This window comes from Lithobates pipiens, unplaced genomic scaffold (genome assembly GCF_037356315.1).
Source record: "Lithobates pipiens isolate NorthernLeopardFrog02 unplaced genomic scaffold, aLitPip1_a1.2 Scaffold_30, whole genome shotgun sequence".
NCBI classification, from domain to species: domain Eukaryota; kingdom Metazoa; phylum Chordata; class Amphibia; order Anura; family Ranidae; genus Lithobates; species Lithobates pipiens.
The window spans coordinates 18,807,462-18,828,262 of NW_027507791.1; positions in this window are offsets into that span (position 1 = coordinate 18,807,462).

Sequence of the window (20,801 nt, forward strand, 5' to 3'; positions counted from 1 at the left end):
TTTTTTTTTTTTTATTAGTAATGGCAGCGATCTGCGATTTTTATCGGACTGTGACATTAGGGTGGGCACATGAGACACTTTTGACACTACTTTGGGACGATTGTCATTTATACAGCGATCAGTGCTATAAAAATGCACCGATTACTGTGTAAATGACACTGGCAGGCAAATTGTGGGCAGTCTACATTCTCTACTGCAGGTGGAGCTCTTCCACAGTGGCACTGTTGTTGGGGAGGAAGTAAAGATGAACAATATTCCTCTATGGTTTCCTGGGTCGCTGGGGAAGCTATCCTATTGGATGCTGCCACCCCATGTGACTCTATCAGCCATCTTGGGCCAAGCAGAGCTTATTTAAGGCCTGGGCTCCCAGATTTGGCATGCATTTTTGCAAGTTGGTAGAGTAGGGACATGTACTCAGCCTGTTAGGCACAGTGTCCGTAGTAAGGGGAAGGTTCCTGACGAGGAGGGAAAGTGTAGGGTTGCTACTTCTTGGACTTCTCCCGTTTGGGCATGAGACAGCCAGGTCACACTCCTATCTCTTCACAGACACTGTCAATTTGGCTAATACCCACTCTCTTCACATTACTGGAAACCTTGAGTGCACACTGTTGTGCAGCCTTCCCAATGGAAAACTGCAAGTTTTCCATTGCACCTATGTAATTTTTTTGTCGCCGTACCATGCTGCACTCCATCTACAAACTTATGGACAGTCTTTGGTTTCCACAAGTCGTGCTTGACTTTGTGTAGCCCCTGCTCCCTAATAAACTTAAAAGTGTCCAAGTAATTCCAGGGAGTGTCATAATTATAGGGGATGGGACTGTCCCATTTTTCCCATTTAAGAAACGACTAAAGAGGCAAGAGGAAAAAAATGGGACATGGAGTTTCCATGAGAGAGGAGAGTCCACTGTTCAGTCAGTCAAAGCAAAGAATACCCTCAGCTACTGTAGGTAGCAATATCGGGCACACTGCAACCACCCTTTTAGGGGCTCGTTGAACATGACTTTTACTCTGTCCATCTTGGAGCCCCAGATAAACTAAAACAGCACCCTGGTGATGGTGCTGCAAGTGCTGATCTGTGTGGGCAGGGCCAGGCCTGGACGAGGTTCTGCAACAGAGGGAAGATGCTGTATACTATCAGCAGGGCCGTCTTTAATATTGATTGGACCCTGGGCAAAACTTTTCTTGCCCCCCCCCCCCACATGCAGTTTCACTCTCCACCTGCTCTGGTACATACAATAAATAGCAGCTAGACTCAAAACCAGTTTACCGAATCAGATCAGGAAGCTATTGCGATTGGTTGCCAGAGGTTACAGTGTATCATTACCGCTCACTGACTGGTTGCTAGAGGTTACAGAACACATTACAGCTCACTGGTTAGTTGCTAGAGGTTACAGCACATGATTTCTGCTTGTTGATTGGTTGTTAGAGATTACTGTGCATGATATACATATCAATGCTGCCGGCCACCTCTATTTACATATGAATGCCAGTAATTTACATGTAAACACAGGGTCTGCAGGTGAGTCATCTGTACACAACAATAGGGCAGAGCTGGACAGCATTAGTAGCAGCACTTCAAACTGAGATATTGGGACACAGCACAGGACTAAACCCTCAAGGGGAGAGGGAATTTAAACCAGGATAGTTGGCAAGTATGAAGCAGCTGCTTTGGGCCCCACAACAATGACAGGGCCCAGGGCAGCTGTCCCTTTTGCCCTGCCTTAAAAAAGGTCTTGACTACCAGTGTCTTTCCTTTGATGGTGAGCTCTCTGAGGCTCCAAATGACTTCAGGGCTGAACCCTCAGCTCCAGGCAAGGCTTTTGATGAAATCTGCTCTGATATTGAAGGGGACAGATGCAGTGGAAGGCAGGAACCACTTTACGTAGAGCATGACCTCTGACTTCCCGTGGTTGACTTTTGCCCCTGAAGCTTGGCCGAAGTCCTTGCAGGTCTGGATAAGTGAGATGATGGATAGCTGGTTAGCTCAGAACACCATTGCGTCGTCTGGGGTAGAGTGAGCACTTGACTTTCTTCTGTCTGGACCCAGTGTGGTGATCCCTCTGATCTCTGGATTTCGTCTGATGCATTCAGCGAAAAGCTCTATACAACAAAAAAGAAGAGGGGAGAGCGGGCAGCTTTGCTTGACCCCAGAGAGGACTAGGAAGGGGTCAGTTTTCCAGCCATTCACCAATAACTTGCTGCAGATATCATGGTACATCAGGTCAACATATGAGCAGAACATTTTCCCAAGACTAAACCTACTCAAGGCCCTGGTCCAGACTGACCAGGGCTGTGTGCACAACAAGGCTCTGTCTCGGACAAAGAAGCCATTTCATTCCAAGAAAGAAGCCTGTACAACTGTGCAAGACTGAAGGGAAGGTTGGAGCTCAGATTTAACCTTTTCGGTCTTACTTCTATACCAGCCCTGCGGTGAAGACTTCCACAGCTCACCAAATCATAATTCACCCTTGAGACTCCTCATCGTCTCTCTTCTCAGCAGAGAAACTTGTGAAACAAAACCTTTGCTGACTGAGCTAATGCCGTCAAAATCATTCCTAGTTTAGTTTCTAACCACAGAAGAAGAAAAGGTTTTTCTTTCCTTCCTGCAGAATCTTCACTCCTTTGATTCCTCATTTGCATATGCTAACCAACCGTATTCATCAAAAACCTACCATCCATCAGACAGGCCCAGATAACGCGTTTCGCTCTCATCCGACTATTGCAAACTCTGAGCTCTGCAAATTTCAGCGGGTGCGTCAGCTGGGAAAGACGGAACATTGTTTCATCGTCAAAATATTTCCCACTTTAGCAGTTCCAAATTTTCAAACTGTTATTAACAATAGAGCTTAAAGTGAACCTGTCATCAGATATATTTCTTCATGTAAGTACAGCATTCTGAGTAATGTGTAACACTTCAAGGCATTTATTGATCTCCCAGAGATCGCAGTTCTCCCCCTGACAATGCCTTAATTTGCTTTTTTTCTACAGAAGGATGGTGCCATCTTTGTTCAAGCATTGCCCAAGGTCATCATTTATTATCCAGAGTGAGATGTCAGCCTGACTGTCCCTGGTGCATGGATCTCCTCTGGTGCGCTTTTCCCCCTATGGCACAATAATACCTCCTATGGTGTACTGATCTTCCAATGGCACATTGATCCCCCTATGATGCATTGGTGCCCTATGTCATACTGACCTCCTTATAATGCACGGATCCCCTGTGGCATACTGATGGTGTATTGACCCCAGTATGGTGCAATGATCCATAGTGCACTAATGCTCTGATGGTGTACTTATCATCCTTTTGCACACTGATCCTGCCATTGTGCCATGGTGCACTGACCTTCCTATGGCACACTGATCCCCCTATAGCTCACTGACCCTCCTGTGTTGCACTGATCTTCCTATGGCACACTGATCTCCCTATGGCTCACTGATCCTCCTGTGGTGCACTGATCCCCCTATGGAACACTGACCCCAGTATGATGCATTGATCCCCTATGACCCACTGATCCTCCTGTGGAACACTGATCCTCCTAGGGTGCACTGATCCCCTATGGTGCAATGATCCCCCTATAGTGCATTCAATTTCCTAGGATGCACTGATCCTCTATGGCCCACTGATCCTCCTGTGGAACACTGATCCTCCTAGGGTGCACTGATCCCCTATGGTGCAATGATCCCCCTATAGTGCACTAAATTTCCTATGATCCACTGATCCTCTGTGGTGCAATGATCCCCCTATAGCGCACTAATTGTCAGAAACCATGAATCAGACCAAGACAGAAGTACAGTTAAATCACACTTGTTATAATAATAATAATAATAATAACAGTAAATAGAGCAAACATAGTCAAAACATAGTCAAAGTTTGGTAACCGAAAGGGATAGTCTTAGACAAGCCAGAAAGTCAGGAAGCGAGGGATCAGCGTAGTGGAACAGCAGAAGGGATGTCAGCCAAGAAAATCTTTAACAGGAACGCAGGAGATTTCTTGGTCAACATCTCTGTGATGTTTACCAAGGTGAAGGCAGAGATCATCTGAGCTGGATGGCTTAAGTAAGCAGGACTGATGAGCAGGATATCATCAACAGGTGAGTTACTGTGGAGAGATAAGAGCTGGCAATTACCTGACAGCTGAGCAGCAAGCTCAGAGGAAGGAAGGGCTGAGCCCGGCCCTGACACTAATCCTCCTATAGTGCACTGATCCCCTATGGTCCAATGATCCTTCTATAGCGCACTGATCCCCCTGTGGTGCACTGATTCTCTTATGGTATGGAGCACTGATCCCCTATGGTTCAATAATCCTTCTAAAGCACACTGATCCACCTGTGGTGCACTGATTCTCCTATGGTATGAAGCACTGATCCCCTACAATGATTCCCCTATGACATACTGGTCTTTCAATGTTGCACTGACTCCCCTTTGGTGTACTGAGCACCTATGGCACATTTATTTTCCTATGACAATGATCCTCTTATGGGGCACTGATCTGTCTATGGCACAATGATCCTTCAATGGTGCAGTGATCCCCCTATAGCACAATGATCCTCCTACAGTGCACTCAATTTCCTATGATGCACTGATGCCCTGTGGTGTAATGATCCCCCTATAGCGCATGAAACCTTCTATAGTGCACTTATCTCCCTATGGTCCAATGATCCTCCTATAGCACACTAATCCCCTATGGCTCACTGATCTTCCTGTGGTGAACTAAACCCCCTATGGTGCACTGATTCCCTTATATACAATGAGCCCCCTATGGTGTACTGGTCTTTTTCGATGGTGCATTGACACCCCATGATGCACTGGTCACCTATGGCAAACTTATTTTCCTATGGCGTACTGATTCTCCTATGGTGCAATGATCTTCCTATGGTGCACTGATCATCCTATAGCGCACTAAGTATGTTGTGTCAGCTGTAGAGGAGTGGACTAAAAGCACAAATGATATCATGGTGTCAAGAACTGGATTGAGCATTGAATCCTGTGTGGTGTTCACTTACATCCCTTCATTTTTTAATATCGACTCTACTTTAAGCAATGTTATACTATAAGCATGACATGGGGTTGAGTGTTGAACTGTCATGCAAGATGGAGGAGTAAAAAAAACTTGATTTTCCTTCAGGTATAAAGAATTAAGTCACATCAAATTATACAGCGCCGGTCGGCAGAGGCTCGCTCTTCCTTAGCCTGAGCGCCTGTGTCATCAGATACAGTTTTTATGGCACAGAAATACATCCCGCGAATTTCATGAATTACTAATTGGGTTGTAAAGCATCCGGCACACAACCAGTTTCGAGGCGACGGCGCGGGCCCATAAAACCGGCACCTGTACACAACTAACTTTTATTCCGTCCGTCTCTTTTTACCGTCTGTGGCAGCCGCGTCCGCTCGTTGCTGTCGCTGTGGGTTTGTCAGTGCCGAAAGTTAATAATGTAAAAGTTCCAAAACACAGAGAAACTAGACCAACTTCTTCCCGAAATTTCCCCAGTGTCCTAGATCTTTCAATATGAAGCCGAAGCCTTTGTTTTTATTAGAATCAAGAGATGTAAACCCTAGCAAGCTCCAAAGACATATATATATAAAAAGAGAAGGATTGCGACAAGGCAGTTCTGTAATTTTCCTCCAGTACTCATTTGGAAGAAAAGCTGTGGAACTGAAATCAGAATGTCCCCTTTATTTACCTACTGTGGGGTGACAGAGAGACGTTACTGAACGTACTGACCAGCAGAGGAGATAGGATGGGCCAATGCCGGCCTAGCAAGGAAGAAGGGGGTCAAAGAAACATAGAGCTCAAAAGCTAATTAAGGGACACTGTATAGCAAATCAGGAGTAGCAGAGGAGGCACAAGGCATTGGTAAAGATTTGCATAGTCAGTGGTGACCAGAAGGGAATGGAAAGAGATATCGGAGAATGACAAAAACTGATGTCTTCGGTTTGATGACCTAGCTTGATTTGGGGACCAAGCATGATAGGGAACACCTGCTACATATTGAACTGACAGGTAGGGTGGCATTCATAAAATATGAAAAATACAGAACGATTTGAGCAGCAATGTAACATATTGCACAGTTCTGTTAGAATTTTTTATTGATTAGATAGGGGTCCTAGAACACCAAACCTCCAACCACTCCAACCGTTCAACACAAAGATCAACTGTGCATGACCTTGCCCCAAAGTTCAACTCTGTATGTTCTTACAACAAAGTTCAACTGCCCAGCAGAAAGTTCAACTGTCCAACACAAATATCAATTGTCCATGTCCATGCCCCAAAGTTCAACTCTGTATGTTCTTAGCACAAAGTTCAACCAGCCAAGAAAGAGTTCAACTGTCCAACACAAATATCAATTGTGTATGTCCTTACCCCAAAGTTCAACTCTGTATGTTCTTAGCACAAAGTACAACCAGCCAAGAAAGAGTTCAACTGTCCAACACAAATATCAACCGTGCATGTCCTTGCAATAAAGTTCAACTTTGAATGTTCTTACCACAAAATTCAACCTTCCAACAGAAAATTCAACTGTCCAACACAAAGATTAACTTGTGTATGTCCTTGCCTCAAAGTTCTCCATGCACGACCCTGTCCCAAAGTTCAACTCTGCATGTTCTTACCACAAAGTTCAACGATCCAACAGAAAGCTCAATGGTCCAAAATAAAGATCAACTGTGCATGCCCTTGGCCCAAAATTCAAGTCCGTCAACTGTCCAATACAAATATCAACTGTGCATGTCCTTTCCAAAAAGTTCAACTCTGTATGTTTTTACAACGAAATTCAACCATCCAACAGAAAGTTCAACTGTCCAGTGTTCACCACAAAGTTCAATTGTGCATGCGCTTGCCACAAAGTTCGACCGTCCAACAGAATGTTCAGCTTTCCAACACAAATATCAACTATGCATGTCCTTACTACAAAAATTAACTGTGCAGCATAAAGTTTAACATGTCCCTAAAGCAAGGTTGAACAGATGCAGAAGTGTTTGTGGATCACTGGACCCGAATTTAAAAGAATAGTCTACAGTTCTGGAGAAGAGACTGCTTTCTAGCTCATCCTTTTCCAACCAGGGTTCCATTGAATCCTAGGGCTCCTCTAGGGGTCACTGGGGGTTCCTTGAGTTGTGGTTGCTTTTCCCCCTATTTGATGGTGCCTCCATAGATACAGGGCCAAGGCTACTTGGCAAAGCCAGAGGTGTGTCACCAATGATATTTTTAGTTGTCTAAAGGTGACATTCAGTCCATCACTGTAAGTGTTCGTCCTGCTGATCAACCCCGGTGTAGGGGCATTTTTCCTATTTATCCCCCAATAAACTGGTTTAAGTAAGGATTTCCTGAGACCTGAAAAATATTTTGGGGTGCCTCTGGGGTAAACGGGTTGAGAAAGGCAGCACTAAAAGTTGGTAGGGCCAAATGGGTCCACGGAATGGCAGTAAGAGATATAGTAAAAAAGATGAAAGCACCACAGGTATTTTATAACTCCAGGAGATCATTTATTTTTTTTTACAATCAAAAGTCAAAGAGGTTGCCAATGTGTTTCGGGGACCCAATGGTCCCTTCATCAGGAATTATGGTAAAGAGCAGTAGTGTAGCTTGCATGTCTGGCACCAAAGGTTGATCTTTTCAACACTTCCACCTCTCAAACTTAAAACAAAGCTTGGTAATATGCTGGACCAGGATAGACCGCCTATAGGAATTGCGAAGTGTACTGTACATAGAAGGGCTTGTTCAAGTTGTTGGCCTAACAATCTTAGACTAGTGACTTGATTAAACCGCAGTTGCTTGGCACACAATAAGATCACTTCTGGGAACTGGAGGTGATTGTTAATGCAAAAAAAGAAAAACAAAGCAACTTCTTTGTGGGACAGGCAGAGTTGCAGAGGATGGGGTTACCGGAATCAGACCCTTAATGGTAAACAGATGATTCCCTGAGGAGACATGAACATGTCCATATCCAGCCTTATGCAGGAGATACGGCAATATGTAGAGAATAGTATTGGTGTGTATAGCATGCTGCAGGAAATGAAAGGTTTTAATACTGGCACATGTGGGGATAATAGTGGTATGCTTTGACAGGGACAGGCCTGTAAGGGATTAAATGATAGTAATTTGCAATTCCTGTTCCGATGGCAACAGTCAGCAGGACAAACAGAGGGGTGAATTGTGTCCCCACCATGAAAACTTGATAAAAGGTCTAACCCTTTTTCTACTCTATTCAAAACTAAAAAATCAATAACCTTTACATTTATTTTAAAAGGAAAAAGCAGAGATGCTGGGAGTCTTCTCCCTTCATGAAAAACTTGCCAACCTTTTTGTTGTACTCACCTCTTTAGGATTCCAGCATTGGCTCCTCTTTCCTGCCCACAGCCCCTGGCATTTTGTGTTTCACCCATAGCACAGGTGCCAGGGCCAATTAGGAAGGACTCACCTGACTGGTCTGAACTTAAAGTGGATGTAAACCCCTTTCCATATACCCAGTGAAGTGACTATCCTCAGGTAATCCAAAGGAAACTAAACCTCCTACATAAGTTGTACCTGTTTATTTTCAGTCTTCTCTTCTCTACATCCAAAGTGCTAAATTTATAAGCTTGTCTGAGAGATCAGAAAAAAGGGGACAAAGAGCTGAAGTTACACTCTGCATAGCTCACTGCCTCAGCTCACAGGACCAGAGCTGAGGCAGTCAATAACAGGCTGTGTGCTGGAACTCCCCCCGTCACCATTTTTCTCTTGGTGTCAGGAAAAATTGACAGTAGTGACTGGTGCTCATAGCAGCGGAAGGAAGCAGAAGACAGACATGACACTTCATGCTTTTAATTGAGACAAGTACACTCCATAGAGGGACATGCTTTGTTCATATTTCATGTCTGAGATTTACAACCACTTTAAGGCTGGGTTCACACTATTGCGAATTGGATGCGGGTTTTCCTGCATCCAATTTGCATAGCAGGAGATTGTGACTGGCTCTCTATGGAATCGGTTCACACATCTCCACAGCGGCTCTGGTGTGAATTGCACAGGAGCCCTGTGCGTCATTTGTGTAATTTGGTCCATTTCAGGTCCAAATTCAGCCCAAAATTTGAGCTGAAATCGGACCTGAAACAGTGAATGGAGACGTACCGGACTCCTGCTGTGAACCACTGTGTTCTCACATGTGAACCCAGCCTAAAGGCCCACATCCCATTAGTACACCTAAACCATGCTGTCTGTTACAGTCCGCAGTGCCTGTCCCCAGTGCACTCTTCTGTCTCCAGTGACCCAAGTATGCTTCTCTGTCTCCATCGACTAGACATGTGCACTGACAAAAAAATTTTTTCGTTTCATTAGTTTTTTGCTTTTTTCGGAAATTCAGAAATTAAAAAATTCAGAAATTTGGAAACCAAATATTCCTATTTTCACATTTCCGAAATTTTTGAATTTCCGAATTTTGAACTTTCAGATTTTCAAATTTCCGAATTGTGAATTTCAGAAATTCGAAATTTAGGAATCTGAAAATTCGAAATTTGAAAATTCAGAAATGTATAATATTCATTCTTATTTTTGGATTTTCAAATTTCCAAATTTTAGAATTTATAAAATTTCGAATTTTCAAATTTCCGAATTTCAAATTTTAGAATTTATGAATTTCTGAAATTTTCCATTTCTGAAATTTTCGAATTTCCGAACTCCCGAATTGACAAAATTTTGAATTTATGAAATTTTGAATTTCCAAAATTTTCCACTTTCTGAAATTTTCCAATTTCCGAATTGTGAATTTCCTCATTTAAAATTTTTGACTTTCCAAAATTTCAAATTTCCGAGATTCGAATTTCTGCAATTTTCTAATTTCCGAATTTCCAATTTCCGAATTTCCGAAATTCCAATTTCCTTGAATTTCAAGTTTCTGAAATTCCAAAGTGTTGAATTTTAGAAAATTCTGAAATTTGAAAATTCAGAAATTCGAAATTGTGAAATTCAAAATTTCAGAAATGTAAAAATTCGGACATTTGGACATTTCTGAATTAACAAATTTGTAAACAAAAAAGAATTCTGAACTAAAAAAATTGTGCATATCTACCATCGACTCCTGTGTCTCTAATGATCCCTGTGAACTCTGATCACTCCTGTGATTCCGAGTGTGCCCCTGTGACTCCAGTGTGTCCCCATGATCCCACATGTGCCCTTTCATCTTCAAGCAGCCACCAGTTGGCTCCACCGTCAGCCACCTTCAGGTACTCTCTCTCTCTGTGTGTATATATATATATATATATATATATATATATATATATATATATATATATATAGTTACTTATAGATAATGATAAACATTTACACTGATCAGCCATAACATTTTGACCACTGACAGGTTCAGTGAATAAAAACAAATACACCTACAATAATCATGTGAGCATTGGAACTGGTGGCCTGGTCTGATGAATCGCATTTTCTTTTCGATCATGTGGATGGTCGGGTGAGTGTGCGTCACTTACCCATAGAAGATATGGCACCAGGATGCGGTATGGAAAGAAGACAAGCTGGCGAAGGCAGTGTGATGCTTTGACTTGTGGCAATATTCTGCTGGAAAACCCTGGATCCTATATAATAAAAGGGGTAGGGTTGCGCTATGGAGAAAATTGAGTAATAATTGAGAAAGGGGCTGCCGCTACCAAATATTACCAGCCTGATGGGTTGGAATAAAGCGATAAAACAATAGTGGTAGCTGTGGCGCTCTACCTAAACAAAAAATTGTAGGTGGTATGAAGTAATGTGACACAGTTTGATGAAAAAAAATTAAAAAAAAACTGAATATATCTGTCTACTATAATGCAAAATTCACCATAATTAAAATCTACACAATATTAATTAATTGATCAAATGTGCAAATTGCGAACTAAAAGTGCTAGTGCTCAAGTGCAAATGAACATCTATTAAGTTCAATTTTTATAACAATAATAGTCACAGCAATGTGCAAAAAAGATATTCACAGCTATGTGCAATATAAAGTGCTAGTGCTCAGGTGCAAAAAGACACTAATAATAATTCTCTGTTGAATCCAATTCCTGTGGTAATGTCCATTAAATCAAAACCAAAATCTTGAAAAATTCCAAACAGATTAAAGTGACTGGTGCTCAGTGTTGGGCCACTATTGAGCCCACTTTCGGGGGTTCCAGCCTCAATAGCCCAGTATTAACGACGCCTATGGCGTTGGGTATCTCAGAGTCTCTGCTAATTTGTACTGTATTTTTTTGTATTGCAAAAAAGAAAAAAATCCCCTTAGTATAATTGAAAGAGTGTGAAAGTATTTATGATGCAAAAAATTATTAATGGTTAAGCATAGTCACTAAAAATGTAAATATATGGATATGAAATGTCTAAAGAGTTTATGATATTGTCATCATATTGGTAAACACATATGAAATCCTCTTTGTATCCAACGCGTTTCGGAGTACAATCTTTCTCCTTCTTCGGGGCTGTATGAGGAGAATACTGGATGTGGCACTAGACTGGCATAATATTACCGTTTGCTCCTTTTTGTGTATTCTTTGTATTGTACGCATTTTTGCAACAATATTATTGTGGCACATCTGGGAATTGCAATTTGTAAAAAAATGTTAACACATTTGAAATAAAGAATATGTTATTATTTTAAATGTTACATTTTCCTAGAAAGTCTCATTACATGGGGGAATATTTTTCTATATGCACTTACCTAAACATTGTTGCTGACCAAGTACATCCCTTCATGGAAACAATATTTCCATGATTGGTAGTGGCCTCTTATGGCAGGAAATTGTGCCCTAGGAAACTGCAAAAAATGGTTCAGGAATAGTTTGAGGAATACAAGGAGTTTGAGATGTTGACTTTGCCTCCAGATTCTCCAGTTTGCAAACCAATCGGGCATCTGTGGGATGTGCTGGAAAAATAAGTCTGATTCATGGAGGCCCCACCTCCCAACAAATGTTGGATGTGAGCTTGTTGGCGGAATGTCCGACCGTGTGTATGCTCCATCGAACATTTGTTGTCAGACTTTCCACCAACAAATGTTGGCTAGCAGGTTCTCAAATTTTCCGCCAACAAATTCTGGTTGTCGGACTTTCCGATCATGTGTACACAAGTCTGTCGCACAAAAGTCCACGCATGCTCGGAATCAAGTACGAGCCGAGTCTTGTAAAACTAGCATTCGTAATGGAGATATCACATTGGCTCGCCATACATCCTGTACGTCACCATGTTCATAATTGTTGGCCAATATTTGTGTGACCGTGTGTATGCAAGACAAGTTGGAGCCAACACACTTCGAACAAAAATCTGATTGTGTGTACGGGGCATTGCAGTATCTAAAGGATCTGCTACTGAAGGCCAGGGCTGGACTGGGACAAAAATTTGGCCCTGAACTTCATCATGACCGGCCCACTTTAACTTTGAGTGTGCCCCACCATCTGCCCCCTTCACATCAGAGAGTCCCCACCATCTGCCCCCTTCACATCAGCGAGTCCCCACCAGAAGCCCCCTTCACATCAGAGTCCCCACCAGCAGCCCCCTTCACATCAGAGTCCACACCAGAAGCCCCCTTCACATCAAAGTCCCCACCAGCAGCCCCCCTTTACATCAAAGTCCCCACCAACAGCCCCCTTCACATCAGAGAGTCTCCATCAGAAGCCCCCTTCACATCAGAGTCCACACCAGAAGCCCCCTTCACATTAGAGTCCCCATCAGGATTCCCCACCAGCAGCCCCCTTCACATCAGGGAGTCCCCACCAGAAGCCCCATTCACATCAGAGTACCCATTAGAAGCCCCCTTCACATCAGAGTACCCACCAGCAGCCCCCCCCTCCACATCAGAGTCCCCATCAGGATTCCCCACCAGCAGCCCCCTTCACATCAGAGTCCCCATCAGGAATCGCCACCAGCCCCCTTCACAGAGAGTCCCCACCAGAAGCCCCCTTCACATCAGGGAGTCCCCACCAGAAGCCCCCTTCACATCAGAGTCCCCACCAGCAGCCCCCTTCACATCAGAGTCCCCACTAGCAGCCCCTTCACATCAAAGTCCCCACCAGCAGCCCCCTTCACATCAGAGTCCCCACCTGCAGCCCCCTTCACATCAGAGTCCCCACCAGCAGCCCCCTTCACATCAGAGGCCCCACCAGCAGCCCCCTTCACATCAGAGTCCCCATCAGAAGCCCCCTTTCACATCAGAGTCCCACCAGAAGCCCCCTTCACATCAGAGTGTCCTCCCTCTCCTCCCCCTCCCACATGTACTCACAGTTTTGAAGGCAGCTTTTCGTTCCTCTCCCCAGTCATGTGATGACAAGTGATAAGGGGAGAGAGGAAGGAAAGTCTGCTAGCCGTCTATCTCCCCCTGGCTAGAGGGAGCATAACGCCTAATGCTCTCTCCAGCAAGTGACGGAGCTGCTCCTCCTAACAGAAGTGAAATCGCGATCACTCACTGTCAGAGAGGAGGGGCTCCAGGACTGCACCTGACAGGCCCACTGAGCCATTCGGCCCACCGGGAAGCTCCCAGTAGTCCCGATGGCCAGTCCATGCCTGCTGAAGGCTTGGTGCTAGATACCACAGCAGGACTTCTTTGATCTAGTGGAGCCCAGGACTTGGTGGGTCGATGCTGTTTTGGCAGCAAGAGTGGGACCTGCTCAATATTAGGTGGGTAGTCAAAAAGTTATGACTGACTGGTGTAATTTTATTATGATGTGTCTTCACGCTCTTTCTTGGCCGCTGAGCATTTTCTCCACAGACATTGAACTGCTGGCACCCGACAAGTCTACGGACGGGCTTTTTCGTTAACTCGCTCTCTTGTATCCTTTAAAAAGAATCAGAGATTTTTGTTGCCCACATCAAGGAACTGTGGCAAGCAAAAAAATATGCAAAGTGCCGCTTCACCTTTCTTATCCCAGCTTCTAGCATTCAGACAGATAAAAAAATGTGGTCGTCTTCAGAACAAAACCAGCTTTTGTTCATAACTGGCTGTCTTCTTCCAGCAGACTATAGCGGGAATGAAAGTTTAATGAAGTACAAGTCTGCTGGGTCCCCCGGGTATAAATTATTTTTAATGGAACAGAGCAGGTCACTGCACTAAACTACTTAACTTCGGCGGCAATCTACATATTTTGGGCTGCGGTCGGGTCACCTGTGAACACCCCGGGTGCAGATTACAAAGAGACGAGGAGTGCGAGCCGGCGGAGTCAAAGGTCAGATGTATCGCTTCTTAAGCGTTATGAATTTCGTGTGATAGAGGAGCAAAGCTTAGTGCTGCCCAGAGGATTCCATTAGATAAAGGCCGGGAGCTTTCCAGAAGACAAACACAACCAACCCCGGTACACAGCTTCACTGCTTATAAGAGCAAGCGCACCTATGGGACTACCGGAGCTTGGACTGGATCAGATAAGGGTAGCCAATACTCCACCTGCTTTCAACAAACCAATGGTCCCAACATGACCTCAAAAAAATGCATTCATTTCCATCAATTCCCTCGTGGAACACATTTACACCGAGACAAACAATATTATTTTTTTATATAAATCTCGGTGAAAGCACGATTCTCCAAGTAGAAGTCGTATTTTATTAGGAGTGATATCACTGTTCTCTGGATATGTTATATATTATAATAGTTGCACTTCAACCCTCTAGATATAAATGATATTATACAGCAGTGGTGGCTGATGAAATTTCTTCTTGGGGGGCGGCAAACAGTATGACACCCCCCCCCCCCCCCGCAGTCGGTCGGTAGCACTTACCCCATGACTGGCGGCTTCCGCGGCCTCCCATTCTGCTCTCCACAGGTCATCACCGTGACGGCAGCGGTGGCTTCCATTTCCTCAGTCCTCCTCAGTGGCCAATCAGGAGTCTTCTCTTTTCGGGCAATCGGAAAAACGGGTCTCGCATCCGCTTCTGATTTGCCGGATTCAGGATCAGTGTTTCAACAGCGAATATTCATTTGCTGTTGTGACACACCTGCAGGGCCAGTGATACCACTAGGCAAACTAGGAAGCCGCCTAGGGCACACTGCTGCCTAGGGCGCCCGGCCTCTGATGTTCCTATTTTCTTCTCTCTGCAGCAAGCAAGTCTCAGCATCAGCAGGCAGCCGGCGCTACGTTCACACATAGTGTCAGCGGCGCAACGGCGACGGAGGACTGTGTTGTGTCCCGACTCCCAAATGAATGGAAGCAAGCAAACTTTCATTGATGGGCACTGGTGAGGCTGCATTTGTTGGGCACTGGTGAGGCTGCATTTATGGGCACTATTGAGGCTGCATTTGATGGGCGCTGGTGAGGCTGCATTAATGGGTGCTGGTAAGGCTGCATTTGATGGGTGTTGGTAAGGCTGCATTTGATGGGCACTGGTGAGGCTGCATTTGATGGGCACTGGTGAGGCTGAATTTGATGGGCGCTGGTGAGGTTGCATTGATGGGCATTGGTGAGGCTGCACTGATGGGCGCTGGTAAGCTGCATTTGATGGGCGTTGGTAAGGCTGCATTTGATGGGCGCTGGTGAGGCTGCATTTGATGGGCACTGGTGAGGTTGCTTTTGATGGGCACTGGTGAGGCTGCATTTGATGGGCACTGGTGAGGCTGCATTTGATGGACGCTGGTGAGGCTGCATTTGATGGGCGTTGGTAAGGCTGCATTTGATGGGCACTGGTGAGGCTGAATTTGATGGGCGCTGGTGAGGCTGCATTTATGGGCGCTGGTGAGGCTGCATTGATGGGTGCTGGTGAGGTTGCATTGATGGGCGTTGGTGAGGCTGCACTGATGGGCGCTGGTAAGCTGCATTTGATGGGCGTTGGTAAGGCTGCATTTGATGGACGCTGGTGAGGCTGCATTGATGGGTGCTGGTGAGGTTGCATGATGGGCGCTGGTAAGCTGCATTTGATGGGAGTTGGTAAGGCTGCATTTGGGCACTGGTGAGGCCGCATTTGATGGTCACTGGCGAGGCTGCATTTGATGGGCGTTGGTGAGGCTTCACTGATGGGCGCTGGTGAGGCCGCATTTGATGGGCACTGGTGAGGCCGCATTTGATGGGCACTGGTGAGGCTGCATTTGATGGGCGCTGGTGAGACTGCATTTGATGGGCGCTTCATTAAAAAGGTGGGGTATACATGGGCAGCGCAAAGGAGGTGGATTCAGGGGTGGAGCCAAAGGGGGCAACAAAATGAGGTTTCGCTTAGGGTGTCAAAAATCCTTGCACCAGCCCTGCACACCTGGGTGGGATCAGAGCGCTTCCTCTGCGACGCGAGCCCACCCTATTTTGAAGTCTATTAGAGCCTCTGGTTCTAATCAGGTGCTTAAAAAAAAACAGCCGCTGTACTTCATGCACTCTGAAAGGGGCCAGGCGCATGAGAAGGGGGCGGCCGTGGCGGCCATGGATAGATTCATGCTATACAGTGGTGTGAAAAAGTGTTTGCCCCCTTCCTCATTTCCTGTTCCTTTGCATGTTTGTCACACTTAAGTGTTTCGGAACATCAAACCAATTTAAACAATAGTCAAGGACAACACAAGTAAACACAAAATGCAATTTGTAAATGAAGGTGTTTATTATTAAAGGTGAAAAAAAAATCCAAACCATCATGGCCCTGTGTGAAAAAGTGATTGCCCCTAAACCTAATAACTGGTTGGGCCACCCTTAGCAGCAACAACTGCAACCAAGCGTTTGCGATAACGTGCAATGAGGCTTTTACAGCGTCCTGGAGGAATTTTGGCCCACTCATCTTTGCAGAATTGTCCTAATTCAGTTACATAGGGTTTTCGAGCATGAACGGCCTTTTTAAGGTCATACCACAACATCTCAATAGGATTCAGGTCAGGACTTTGGCTAGGCCACTCCAAAGTCTTCATTTTGTTTTTCTTCAGCCATTCGGTGGTGGACTTGCTGGTGTGTTTAGGATCATTGTCCTGCTGCAGAACCCAAGTTCGTTTCAGCTTGAGTACACGAACAGATGGTCGGACATTCTCCTTCAGGATCTCTTGGTAGACAGCAGAATTCATAGTTCCTTTTATCACGGCAAGTCTTCCAGGTCCTGAAGCAGCAAAACAGCCCCAGACCATCACACTACCACCACCATATTTTACTGTTGGTATAATGTTCTTTTTATGAAATGCAGTGTTCCTTCTACGCCAGATATACTTGGACACACACCTTCCAAAGAGTTCCACTTTTGTCTCATCGGTCCACAGAATGTTGTCCCAAAAGTCTTGGGGATCATCAAGATGTGTTGTGGAGAAATTGAGACGAGCTTTGATGTTCTTTTTGCTCAGCAGTGGTTTTCTCCTTGGAACTCTGCCATGCAGGCCATTTTTGCCCAGTCTTTTCCTGATGGTGGAGGCATGAACGCTGACCTTAACTGAGGCAAGTGAGGCCTGCAGTTCCTTGGACGTTGTTGTGGGGTCTTTTGTGACCTCTTGGATGAGTCGTCGCTGCGCTCTTGGGGTAATTTTGGGCGGCCGGCCACTCCTGGGAAGGTTCACCACTGTTCCATGTCTTCGCCATTTGTGGATAATGGCTCTCACTGTGGTTCGCTGGATTCCCAAAGCTTTGGAAATGGCTTTATAACCCTTTCCAGACTGATAGATCTCAATTACTTTCTTTCTCAATTGTTCCTGAATTTCTTTGGGTCTCGGCATGATGTGTAGCTTTTAAGGATCTTCTGATGGACCTTACTGTGTCAAGCAGCTCCTATTTAAGTGATGCCTTGATTGTGAACAGGTGTGGCAATAATCAGGCCTGGGTGTGGCTAGAGAAATTGAACTCAGGTGTGGACAACCACAGTTATAGTATGTTTTAACAAGGGGGGGCAATCACTTTTTCACACAGGGCCATTATGGTTTGGATTTTTTTTCACCTTTAATAATAAACACCTTCATTTACAAATTGCATTTTGTGTTTACTTGTGTTGTCCTTGACTATTGTTTAAATTGGTTTGATGTTCCGAAACACTTAAGTGCCCGTTCACACAGGGGCGACGCGACTTGCAGCGCGACTCACAGACGCGACCTGCACACGACTTCAGCGGCGACTTGCAAAATGACTTCTGTATAGAAGTCAATGCAAGTCGCCTGAAGTCGCCCCGAAAATACTACAGGAACCTTTTTCTAAGTCGGAGCGACTTGAGTCGCTCCTATTAGAACGGTTCCATAGTACAGAACGGAGCGCGACTTTTCAGGCGGCTAAGTCGCCTGACAAGTCGCGGTAGTGTGAACGGGCACTTAGTGTGACAAACATGCAAAGGAACAGGAAATGAGGAAGGGGGCAAACACTTTTTCACACCACTGTACATGAATCTATCCATTGCATATGGGGGGGGGGGTGGCGAGGAGGGCCCCAAATGGACGTGCCGCCCCATGTTATACAGGAGTATTTACATTCACTGGCCACTTTCTTATGTACACTTTGCTAGTACCGGGTTGGACCCCCCTTTTGCCTTCATTCTTGGTGGCATAGATACAACAGGGTGTTGGAAATGTTCCTCAGAGATTTTGGTCCATAGTGACATGATAGCATCACCCAGTTGCTGCAGATTTGTCGGCTGCACATTCATGATGCCAATCATCTCCAGTTCCACCACATCCCAAAGGTTCTCTATTGGATGAGATGTGGTGAGAGTGGAGGCCATTGGAGGACAGTGACCTCATTGTCCAGTGGTGAGATGATTGGAGCTTTGTGACATGGTGCATTATCCTGCTGGAAGGAGCCATCAGAAGATGGGGACACTGTAGTCATAAAGGGATGGACATGGTCAGCAACAATACTCAGGTAGGCTGTGGCGTTTAAACGCCACAGCCCAAAGGGGCCCAAAGTGTGCCAAGAAAATATACCCCCACACCATTACACCACCACCACCAGCCTGAACCGGTGATACAAGGCAGGATGGATCCATGTGGCAAATTCTGACCCCACCATCTGAATGTCGCAGCTGAAACCCTGACTCATCAGACCAGGCAATGTTTTTCCAATCTTCTATTGTCCAATGATCCTGTGTGAATTATAGCCTCAGTTTCCTGTTCTTAGCTGACAGAAGTGGCACCCGGTGTGGTCTTCTGCTGCTGTAGCCCATCTGCTTCAAGGTTCGATGTGTTGTGCATTCAGAGATGGTAATCTGCATACCTTGGTTGTAACAAGTGATTATTTGAGTTACTGTTGTCTTTCTATTATCTGGCCCAGTATGCAGCCTTCATAGTGTCATAGCACTCAATGAAGGTAGCTGGTGGGCTCTGACCAGGCCTAGCGATCGCCTGTGGTGTGAGAAGGGGTAAGGCGAGCGGAGGGTGGAGGAGGAGGCCGCACTGTGCTGGGGATGAGTGCCACGCTCTGCCAGGACACTGAATGGTGAGTGAGGGAGGTGGGAGAGGGAGTGGAACTGGACACCCATTTGTGGCTTGTGTGCTGTGCTATCCCTGGGCTTCATCTACAGTGAGCCCAGAGACCAGTCATCCCCATCCTGAAACCATTACCAGAGGAGTCATCCCCAAACTGACACCCAAACCAGAGGAGTCATCCCTATCCTGACACCCAAACCAGAGGAGTCATCCCTATCCTGACACCCAAACCAGAGGAGTCATGCCTATCCTGACACCCAAACCAGAGGAGTCATCCCTATCCTGACACCCAAACCAGAGGAGTCATCCCCATCCTGACACCCAAACCAGAGGAGTCATCCCTATCCTGACACCCAAACCAGAGGAGTCATCCCTATCCTGACACCCAAACCAGAGGAGTCATCCCCATCCTGACACCCAAACCAGAGGAGTCATCCCCATCCTGACACCCAAACCAGAGGAGTCATCCCCATCCTGACACCCAAACCAGAGGAGTCATCCCCATCCTGACACCCAAACCAGAGGAGTCATCCCCATCCTGACAACCAAACCAGAGGAGTCATCCCTATCCTGACACCCAAACCAGAGGATTCATCCCCATCCTGACACCCAAACCATAGGAGTCATCCCCATCCTGACACTCAAACCATAGGAGTCCTCCCCATCCTGACAACCAAACCAGAGGATTCATCCCCATCCTGACACCCAAACCAGAGGAGACATCCCCAGCCTGACACCCAAACCAGAGGAGTCATCCCCATCCTGACACACAAACCAGAGGAGTCATCCCCATCCTGACACCCAAACCAGAGGAGTCATTCCCATCCTGACACCCAAACCAGAGGAGTCATTCCCATCCTGACCTGCAGACCAGAGGTATCATTCCCATCCTCACACCCAGACCAGGGTCCAGAGGAGTCATTCCCATCCTGACACCCAAACCATAGGAGTCATCCCCATCCTGACACCCAAACCATAGGAGTCATCCCCATCCTGACAACCAAACCAGAGGAGTCATCCCCATCCTGACAGCCAAACCAGAGGAGTCATTCCCATCCTGACACCCAAACCAGAGGAGTCATTCCCATCCTGACCTGCAGACCAGAGGTATCATTCCCATCCTCACACCCAGACCAGGGTCCAGAGGAGTCATTCCCATCCTGACACCCAAACCATAGGAGTCATCCCCATCCTGACACCCAAACCATAGGAGTCATCCCCATCCTGACAACCAAACCAGAGGAGTCATCCCCATCCTGACAACCAAACCAGAGGAGTCATCCCTATCCTGACACCCAAACCAGAGGAGTCATCCCTATCCTGACACACAAACCAGAGGAGTCATCCCCATCCTGACACCCAAACCAGAGGAGTCATCCCTATCCTGACACACAAACCAGAGGAGTCATCCCCATCCTGACACCCAAACCATAGGAGTCATCCCCATCCTGACAACCAAACCAGAGGAGTCATCCCCATCCTGACAACCAAACCAGAGGAGTCATCCCCAT